General features: G+C 39.8%; 1 pseudogene; it reads right to left on the bottom strand.

Annotated features, from left to right (window-relative positions):
* Positions 1-330: 330 nt before the first annotated feature.
* On the bottom strand, positions 331-794 carry LOC115849015 (ubiquitin-conjugating enzyme E2 D2-like; annotated as a pseudogene).
* Positions 795-10,823: the final 10,029 nt, after the last annotated feature.

Here is a 10,823-nt window from a genome sequence, read left to right as displayed (position 1 = left end):
TCTCTCTGGTTGGTGGAACTGCTCTCCTTATCCTAAAGCCACCACCTCCTTGTTCTTGCTTTCCTAATGCTAAATCAATAACGAAAACTTAGTTAAAACTGGTCTCACACTCACCCAAACCCCCAACCTTACCCCCACTCACCAATCCCTCCTCCACCCTTGTTTCCACCTGCAGACTTGCTCCACCACCTCCACACACCCTGATACATAGGAGGTGTTACCACATATGCCCAGAGGATGGGGAGCCCTCCTTTCATAGAAAGCTGACAAAAGATAACCAATTAAACTGCCAGCTTTAATAAGGTGATGGGATTATCATTTATTTTTAAATTACATGGCGTATTTATTAGTCCATTCCCGAGCAATTCTGTCATACTTCCTCCTATCCTTTGTGTAGATCTTAGCAATTTCTGGAACCAAAGAATCATCTGCGTTGGTGTCGCACAACAGGGAGTAAGTGGATAACAATACTTTGGAAATTGTCAGTGCTGGTGATCACTCAGATCTAAGGATGTCCAGGCAGATGTTTCTGTTTCTTTTAATGTTTGGATGGTAAATTCGGGTGGTGAATGCGATCTTGGGTGGTTTGAATGGGTAATTGGAGGAAAACTGGACCTTTAGGAAGAAGACTCCTCCCTGGTAGGGGCTGTCATTGGGCCCCATTATGGTCGCATGCCAGTGGAACATGTCATCCCCCACTAGCCCTGCTGAGCTCTGGGCGGGGGTGGGGTGGGGGTGGGGTGGGGGTCGCGGGACAGGTCGAGGAGCTCCTTGTGGATGCACTTTAAGGCCATCATCTGTGACACGTGGCCAATCCTTGGCGCTGGGCCTGGCGACAGGTAGAAGGCGATGGTGGTGATCATGGGGTGGGAGGAATGGTGACAGACGGCGCAGGTAGATGGGTGGACTGAAGGCCGGCTGCAGCGTCGAGGGGGGCGTCGTGGGAGGCGGATGGTGGCGGAGAGTGGGAGAATGGGACTGAGGAGGGAGTCGGGCGCTCCACCATACCTGATGCGCCACTGGACGCTAGTAGCTCGTGGCCACCGCTTCCTCCTCGGCGCTCTCCTGAGCTGGAGGCCACGCAGCCCGGAGGCCGCGCCGCCCCAAGACACAGCCGCCTGGAGACATTGCTAGTGCCGCCGCCTGGGGGGGACCCGCTCAGTGAGGTCACAGGGGCCACGCTGATGAGGCTGCGTGGTGTCTCCCAGGGCGGGTGCCTCAGGGAGTGAGGTGGGTGGGGTGGGGTGGGCAGGGTTTACGTTAGAGGGGGGAGGGGCGGGGAAGTGAAGGAGGAAGGGACCAGGTAGGGGGGCGTGGAAGGGGGCGGAGGCATGGAGGGGGATCGGGGGTACAGGGGTCTGGGGAGGGATTGGGGGGTGGAGGGGCCGGGGCTCACCCAGCGCCGGGGCTCTGGGCTGGCAAGTTGAGCCACACCCACTGTCCACCAATGAGAGTTACCTGAATAAATAAGAGCGGTTCAAGGAATTCCTCTCCAACAATAATACAGATAACACAATCAATAACACAGATTCAGCATCCCTTAACATTTTACCCCATCAGCTTTATATTAATTAATTCTCTGTCTTTCTGTCTCTATCTCTGTCTCTGTCTCTCTCTCTCATATATATATGTATGCACACACACACACACATATACACATACACTTCTGAGTGAGTTACATACATCCTGGCCTTTACTTACAGATACTTCTTTGTGTATTTCCTAAGAGAGACATTCTTTTATATGATCAACTTTAGCAAATTTAACATCGTTACAATACTTTTATAACTTTTTTTTAAAATTGAAGTTTAGTTGATTTACAACATCATGCTAGTTTCATGTGTACAACATAGCTACTCAACATTTTTACAGATTACACTCCATTAACTTTTTAAAGTAATGTTTCATAACGTTTTGGTAAATTCATTTTTTATGAAGAAATAAAGCCTTCAAAAATTCATTGTGGGGCTAAAACTTCTTTAATTTTTGAAAAACTTCTGACAGGAAAAGGAGGAAGGAAGGAAACCAGTACTCTATCTGGTATATATAATCATTAACTTTAACATCTATGAAAGACTTTAATATCCATATTCCAGTTATGTCAATTGACATGTAGTGTCCTTAAAACTTATTTTAAACCCCTCCAGTACAGAATCCAACCTAGGATCCAAGTATATTGCATTTAGCTGTTGTCTCTATTTAGTCTCCTTGAGTCTGGAACATTGCTACAGCCTTTCTGTCTTTTATGATACTGACACATTTGAAGAATTGCCGGGGGTGGGGGGTGGGTGGGGGGGTGGCGGGGAACACACCTTTCCCTAGTCACACTTCCCAGTCTTAAAACTGTAACTTCAGTAAACCCAGATAATATGGGAGAGAGGAGGAGGAAAAAGGGAAAAGAATGACTGCTCATATTTGTATTTTGAATGCTGCAGTAAAGTTGTTTAAATACTTTATGATGTGTGTTACATTAGGATGCATTCTCTATTGCTTTTTGTAAGATGAATGAACTTATCTCACCCACAGGAAGTTTGTATTCTCCAATCCTCTTTGAAAAGATGAGAAACTGACAAGTCTTTTGTTGACAATGATTACATTTCCAAGAAACTAAGAAAGAAATACAAGGCCATGTTGTATGGATTAGTTGATTCTGATTGTAGATTAAGATGTATCTACATATTTATCTGTAAATGTATATATATATATATATATATATATCTTAATCTGAAATTAGAATCAATTTATGTGTGTGTGTATTCTCACCATTGACAGAAATGTTATTTGAGTAAAATTGTTAAAATTGTTAAAATTGTTTACAGACTTATTGTAAACAGAAATGTTATTTGAGTAAAATTGTTAAAATTGTTTACAGACTTACACCTTCTTTTTTAGTTTCCTATGCTGTTATAATAAAATTACACAAACTGGCTTAAAACAACAGGAATTTATTTTCTTATGGATCTGGAGGCAAGAAGTCTGAAATCCTGGTGTCAGCAGAGCTCTTTCTCTCTTGAAACCTCTAGGGCAGAACCCATCCTCACCTCCTCCTTGCTTCAGTGGTCCCAGCAATCCTTGTTGTCCCTTGGTTTGTGGCTGCATCACTCCAATCTCTGCCTCAGTCTTCATGTGGATTTCTTCCCTCTGTGTGTTTTTGTGGTTGTCCAACTCTTTTTCTCCTTATAAGGACACCAATCTTTGGATTTAATGCCCACCCAAATCTAGTATAATCTCATTTAACTTCATTACACCTACAGATACTCTATTTCCAAGCAAGATCATATTCTGAGTTCCACGTAGGCATGGATTTTGGGAGGATACTGTTCAACCTAGTACAGTATGCTCTCTACCCCCCAAAATTCACATCTTTCTCACACAAGAATACAAAATACAAAATATACTCATCCCATCCCAACATCCCCAACAGTCTTAAACCATTCTGGCATTAACTCTAAAATCTCATCTAAATATCAAGTCAAAAATTCCAAATCTCATTTAAGCACACTAAATCAGGTATGTGTGAGACTCTGGGTATGATTCACCTTGGGACAAAATTCCTCATCATCTGTGGACCTGTGAAACAGAAAACAAGTTATCTGTTTGCAAATACAATGATAGTACAAGCAAAGGATAGACATTCCCATTATGAAAGGGAGAAATTGGAAGGAATAAATAAGTCAGTAGTCTCAAGCAAATCTGAAACCCAGAAGGGAAGAGTCCACTAGTTTTTGTAGCCTGAAAAATAAACTTCTTTTACCAAATCTACCCTTTGGGCCCAAGGAGGCCCTGCCAAGCCCTGCCAGGCCCTGCCTCTGTTCCTGTCTCTAGCTTCTCTGCCTCTGCACCCATGACTCTGCCCTGATAGTCATTCTTTTTCTTGAAGAAGAGCTCATGTGTGAATATTTCTATCAGTCTGTTTCTACCAGTAGAATCTCTGAAATCTGATAGCCTTTCTGCATTTCATCCTGTCTCTGGCTCCTTCAGTCACAGCTTGCAGTGTTCCTTCTGATATAACGTTCTCAAAAACCTTGTCAGTTCTTCCATGTATGTCAAGGGGATCCATGCCATTACAGAACTGGATAACCCACCTCTATTCCTGGCTTCTACTGAGATGGTTGACTGGATTGGATCCATGAGTCACAGGCATAATTTCTTCAGGAAAAGTTTGTGCAGTCACACACTTAGCCCAGAAAATGCTAACTGGGCATGCTAAGAATTTTCCAAATAATCAAGTCTGGTTCCTTTTTGCTTAACAGTTCTGTTCTCAGTTTATCTCATTCTTCTCACACTTTATTGTAAGCAAGGAACAAGGAGAAAGCAGGCTGTACATTCCACACTTTGCTTGGAAATCTCAGCTATATGTCTCAGAACTTACTTAGAAGTTCTATCTTCCCACTAACAGCAGAGCACAATTAAGCCAAGTTTTTCGCCACATTAAAATGAAGATTGCCTTTCCTCCAGTGTCCGATAACACGCTCCTCACTTCCTTCTGAAATCTCACCAGAAACTCATTTAACACCATATTCGAATCAACATTCTGTTCATGGTGATATATGTATTCTCTAAGATAATAGAAATTCTCTTTACCATATTCTTCATTTCCTTCTGAACTCTCACCAGAATCACCTTTAACATCCATATTTCTACCAATGTTCTCTTCAACACAATTTAAGCATTTTTTATTATGTGCCTCAAAATTCTTCCAGCTTCTACTTATTACCCAATTCCAAAGCCACTTCCACAATTTCATTATTGTTACAGTAGCACCTCATTTCCCAGTACCAAAAGTTCTATCAGTCAGGGAGTCAGGGTTCTCCAGAGAAAGAAAAACAGAATAGTATATATATTATAGAATTGTGTGTATATATATATATATATATATATATAATTGTATGTATACAATTAATTCTGTTTCTCAGGAGAACCCTGACTAATACAGATTTTGGTACCCAGAGTGGTTCTAGAGAGACAGAATTTTAAAGATGAGTTTTTTTAAATTGGGTTCTGGGGTTTCTGGAAACGGCTCTCTAATCTGATTATATTTAAATGTGCTAATGACTCTTTCTAGTAGTAAAGAGAACACTCATGGACCATGGCATAATCTGACAATATAGATACACAAAATATCACCGTTAGATACTCCTAATCAACCACTTACAAGAAGTAAGGATCTGAGTGACTGTGTATATGATACTTTGGAACACTTTTGACAAGCTAACTAGTGAAGTGATATTGGCTAGTTGCTCCTAATGTTGCTGGACAAAGTAGGGAAAGAAAAAGATGAGTGCACGGATTTGAATTCCCAACTCAAGCACTGCATAAATGACCTGAAAATTTCTATGTGTACCATGAAGGAAACCCTTATTTCCTATAGCTGCTGGAACGAGATTGCTGAAAATCAAACCAAGAATCTCATCCTCCTACTGTCTGAATTACAATGCAAATTGAATTCTCAGCCTTGTAGGATGTTTAGAGTTAATGTGAAGACATTGATTGGGAAGAAATGGGATACTAAAAGTTGGATTTGGGACTTGTGGGAGACCCTGATGAACTTGGAGACATTGAGCTCCTACATTCTGATGAGTTTTCTTTTCCTGTGGAAGAGGCTTCTCTTATGCATTGACTCAGCAACATGGACTTCATCAAGGCTGACTTGGTTACAGCCACCACTGAGTATCCAATGCCAGCATCAGTAACCAACAATGAGTCTCCAGTATGGCACCATTCCCCAGCGTGATTAATTAACTACTGGTGGCAGGTTGGTTACATTGGACCCCTTTCATCATGGAAAGGGCATCATTTTGTTCTTACTGGAACAGACACTTACCCTGAATATGGATTTTCCTTCCCTACTCATAATGCCTCTTCCAAAACTGCTATCCACTGACTTACAGAATGTCTTCCACTGTCATGGTATTATACACAGCATTGTTTCTTGTTTCTTTTTTTATAAATTTATTTTTGGCTGCATTGGGTCTCGGTTGCTGCGCACGGGCTTTCTCTAGTTGTGGAGAGCAGGGGCTACTCTGCGTTGCGGTGCGTAGGCTTCTCATTGTGGTGTCTTCTCTTGTTGCCTAGAGCAACAAGAGAAGCCTAGAGCATGGACTCTAGGCACGTGGGCTTCTGTAGTTGTGGCTTATGGGCTCTAGAGTGCAGGCTCAGTAGTTGTGGCGCACGGGCTTAGTTGCTCCGCGGCATGTGGGATATTCCTGGACCAGAACTCAAACCCGTGTCCCCTACATTGGCAGGCAGATTCTTAACCACTGTGCCACCAGGGAAATCCCACAGCATTGTTTCTGATCAAGAAAGTCACTTCACAACAAATGAAGTGTAGTAATAGGCCCGTGGAACTCACTGGTGTTACCATGTCCTTTACCATCCTGAAGCTGCTGGCTTGATACAATGGTGGAATGGCCTTTTAAAGACTCAGTTACAGTGCCAACTAGGTGCCAATACTTTGAAGTACCGGGCAGTATTCTCCAGAAGGCTGTGTATGCTCTGAATCAGCATCAAAAATATGGTGTTGTTTCTCCAATAGCTGGGATTCACAGGTCCAGGAATCAAGGAGTGGAAGTAGGAATGGCACCACTCACTGTGATCCCTTAGTGACACACTAGCAAAATTTTGCTTCCTTTTCTCCAGGACCTTATGTTCTTCTGTCCTAGAGGTTTTTGCTCTGAAGGGAAAAATGCTTCTACTAGTAGAGACAACAATGATTCCATTGAACTGGAATTTAAGACAACTGCCTGACCACTTTAGGCTCCTCATGCCACTGAATCAACAGCAAAGAAGGGAATTACTGTGCTGCTGGAGGTGATGGATCCCAACTACCAAGAAGAAATTGAACTACTCCATAATAGAGGCAAGGAAGAGTGTGTCTGAAATACAGGAGATCTCTTAGGGTGTCTATTATTATTACCATGCCCTTAATATATTATTATTACCATGCCCTTAATATATTAAGGTCAATGGAAAACCACAGCAACCTAGTCTAGACAGGACTATTAATGGCACCAATCTTTTAGGATGAAGGTTTGGGTCACTCTACCAGGTAAAGAACCAGGACCAGTTAAGGTGCTTGGAGAAGGCCATGGGAATACAGAATGGCTAGTAGATGAAGGTAGTTATACTTACCATGTGGCCAGTTACATAACCTGGAAGAGTAACTGTTGTGAGTATTTCTCCTTATTTTGTCATGAATGTGTGTGTGTGTGTGTGTGTGTGTGTGTATGTACACCCCCCACATCCATGACTATATATATAAAATATACATATATATTTATAATTATATATATATAAAAAACTTACATTATTGACTGTGAATTTTATTTACTTAAAGGCAACTGATTTTGGATGTCATACAAAACAGCCATCACAGCAATACCTAGATTAGTGTCTGATTATATAACTCAGTGCTATAGCCAAGCCATATTAACACATAAAACTAGCCATCACAACTTCTAATGCAGTATTTTCCACTTTTAACTAGTTAAATTTGTAGAGAGATAGATGTTTTACCTATTATAAACTCAAAAATTTATTTTCCAGTTTCATAAATGCTAAACATAAATCATAATGGAAACTTATGGAAGTGACTCATATGCATTTTACACCTTGGCATTGAGACTAATCTCCTGATGTGTGTGTGTGTCTGTGTGTGTGTATGTGTGTGAGAGAGAGAGAGAGAGTGATGAAAGATGTTAATAGTTACAATGTAATCAAACCAAAGGTACATATATTTCTTCCTTTTGTAACATTTACAATTCATTTTTAGAATTTTCTTTCTATTTCACTTCCACTTATGTGAGAAGAAAGATTAATTTCATAAAGAAAGCAACAAGCAAACAAACAAAAACCAAGCTGAGTTGAGATACTATTGGGTCTTACCCAATAAGGTCTGATACTAAAGAAAGTAAAATAAGTTTCTCTTTATTAACTTTAAGATGAAATATTATACATTGTGAGTTGTGCTCATATTGAAAGAATATACTATATAGGTCAATTTTACCATACTCATGCTTCTAGTAGAAGTAAAGTTAGGCATACTTACCTGAAGGCAGAATTGATCCATGTGAAATATACTCATTGGTCATAATACATTTCTATTTTAGAATTTACAGGGCAGTCATATCCATATTAAATTGATTGGCTCTGAACTTTTAAAATGACTGTAAGCTCATTTCATACAATTACATAGATTAATTTTCCCAAGCTTCTCATTTCAATCATGCACCAAAGGTGTTGTACATATAAGTATATAGTAGTAGGCTTAAAACCTATGAAACATAAGCCCAACACTAAAGAAAACAGGTCTTAGATAAGCATGGCTTTACTATTTAAAATTTTCATTCTTTCAAGTTATTCTTGATCATTTTCATTAGGTGTGTTGCCCTGTGATCTTGTGAAGTACAAAGTGACTAATGGCTCATATTTTCCAGCTTGATGGACTTTCCTTGTGGTATTGAAATTGAGAATAGATGTATGTATCTAGCAGAATCTAAGAATGTAGTATGTTATGGAATTAACAAAGAGAATAAAGATAGAACTAGTAATGAATCTCTAGTTTAATCATTCAAGCTTGCACTCATATAGTGCCAAAAATGTATGTTTAGCCTTTTTCCCTCTTCTCTGTTGGGTACTATGTTAGTTAAATATTGAATGAAAGAAAGTTTTAGAACACCTTTCCTTGAAATCTAGCTTACAGTGAGTACATCATATACTTTAGTTCCTCATTTCCTTCAGATGTTTGCTCAAACCTGTATAGGTCAGCCACTGTGCTCCATACTAGGGTTACAAAGAAGAGTAAATGCCAGGTGATCACTGAGGGGCAATTAAGCCATTTTCTGTGAATATTTCTCAAGTGAATAAATGAATGAGTGAGTGAATAAGTGAATAAATAAATGAATGAAAGGAACTAATCCTTAATCACTAATCCTAAGAGATATCAAAATACATTTTGTAGAACTACTACTTGCCACAAAATAATTTCTTTCTGACAGTTCCTTACCTGCCTCTCTATACCACTCTCTAAGTTCCTGGAGAATTTTCATCTGTAAGGTTTAACAGTTTTCCCTCTCTTATTTCGATGCTAAGAGTCAGCCCTATTCTTTTTCTGTTGGATAATTCAATGTCAGATATCATACCCTAGAGCAGATATTTGTTGCCTTATCTTTTCCTCTGAGCTATTCAAATAAAGAAACTAAGCCAAAATTAATCCAATCATTTTGGGAATGTCATTTGCATTATCTACTCTGTCAGATCATGTTTAGATAGCTTGGTGTCTTATCATAGGTTTACTAATAATTTAGCTTAGTGGAGCTAATATTAGTTTTCCTTTGAATTTCAGATGAAACAAGAGATGATATTGTCAGAAATTTGTTGCCTTTCTTGTTGTCTTTCATTTCTGAGGTTTGATATCAGTGTGCTCTTAGCATACATTTCAACGAGAAAATCAAATGTTCTCTGTGTCACATAGTTTAATAGTGTTTACCTATTTGTCTTTCTTCACTTGGATGCTTTATATGATGGCAAAGATAGATATGGTGGAATAAATATCATGGATTGTAGTTGTTATTATGGGGAAGAATAGAGACGTTGTAGAAATCCAGTTATAAAAATCTAATATAGGGCTTCCCTGGTGGTGCAGTGGTTGAGAGTCCGCCTGCCGATGCAGGGGACACGGGTTCGTGCCCCGGTCCGGGAAGATCCCACATACCGCGGAGCGGCTGGGCCCATGAGCCATGGCCACTAAGCCTGCGCGTCCGGAGCCTGTGCTCCGCAACGGGAGAGACCACAACAGTGAGAGGCCCGCGTACTGCAAAAAAAATAAAATAAAATAAAAAATAATAATAATATATAAGTGAAAAAAGTCATAAGCAAATTGAGGAAGATTCTGTAATATAGTACATATGTTTTCACAGCTCACTCACTTAGCCTTGGTCTTTCTGAAAAAGTAAGTGTAGGATTTCTGGTTTCTGGTCCACATGAAAGCAGCTTGGAAGTCACCATTCTGTCCTAACAACAAGTAAAAAACTGAACAGACTGAAAAATCAACAACTCTTCTTGGATTTGTAAGAGAGGGGAGGACACGGGACAAACTGCTCTCCCTAAGATTGTAGAGAGAGAAAGGCAAATAAAGAGAGTCACTTTTTACTGGAGCAAAGACTCACCAGCAGAAACTGGCTCAAGAAACAGTGACAGGGTAGAAAAACCTAAACTCTAATTTATGAATTCCCAGAAGCTCGGTATGGACAATCCTGAGAGTGAAAAACTCCAAGGGGACCCAGTCATAGAGTGTCCTCCAAAATATTGTGAGATTTACCTCTAGGAGCTTGACTTGGCTCAACACTAAATATTGGAAAATATCTCCTTCTGCTTCTGCAGGGTGTCAAGAAAAGGAACCATTGTCAAAAATGCCAGAACAAACTTTTTTTTAATTTTTATTTTTTAAATTTATTTTTTTAATACAGCAGGTTCTTAATAGTTACCTGTTATATATATATATATATATATATATATATATATATATATATATATATTAGTGTATATATGTCAATCCCAAGCTCCCAATTCATCCAACCATCACTACCACCCCCCCACCCTGCTTTCCCCCCTTGGTGTCCATACCTTTGTTCGCTACAACTGTGTCTCTATTTCTGCCTTGCAAATTGGTTCATCTGCACCATTTTTCTAGATTCCACATATGTGGATTTGTATACGATATTTGTTTTTCTCTTTCTGACTTACTTCACTCTGCATAACAGTCTCTAGGTCCATCCACGTCTCTACAAATGACCCAATTTCATTCCACTTTATGGCTGAGCAAT

This window comes from Globicephala melas, chromosome X (assembly GCF_963455315.2).
Source record: "Globicephala melas chromosome X, mGloMel1.2, whole genome shotgun sequence".
NCBI lineage: Eukaryota > Metazoa > Chordata > Mammalia > Artiodactyla > Delphinidae > Globicephala > Globicephala melas.
The sequence above is the reverse complement of the archived record's forward strand: the minus strand, read 5'-3'. Positions and strand labels throughout refer to the sequence as shown.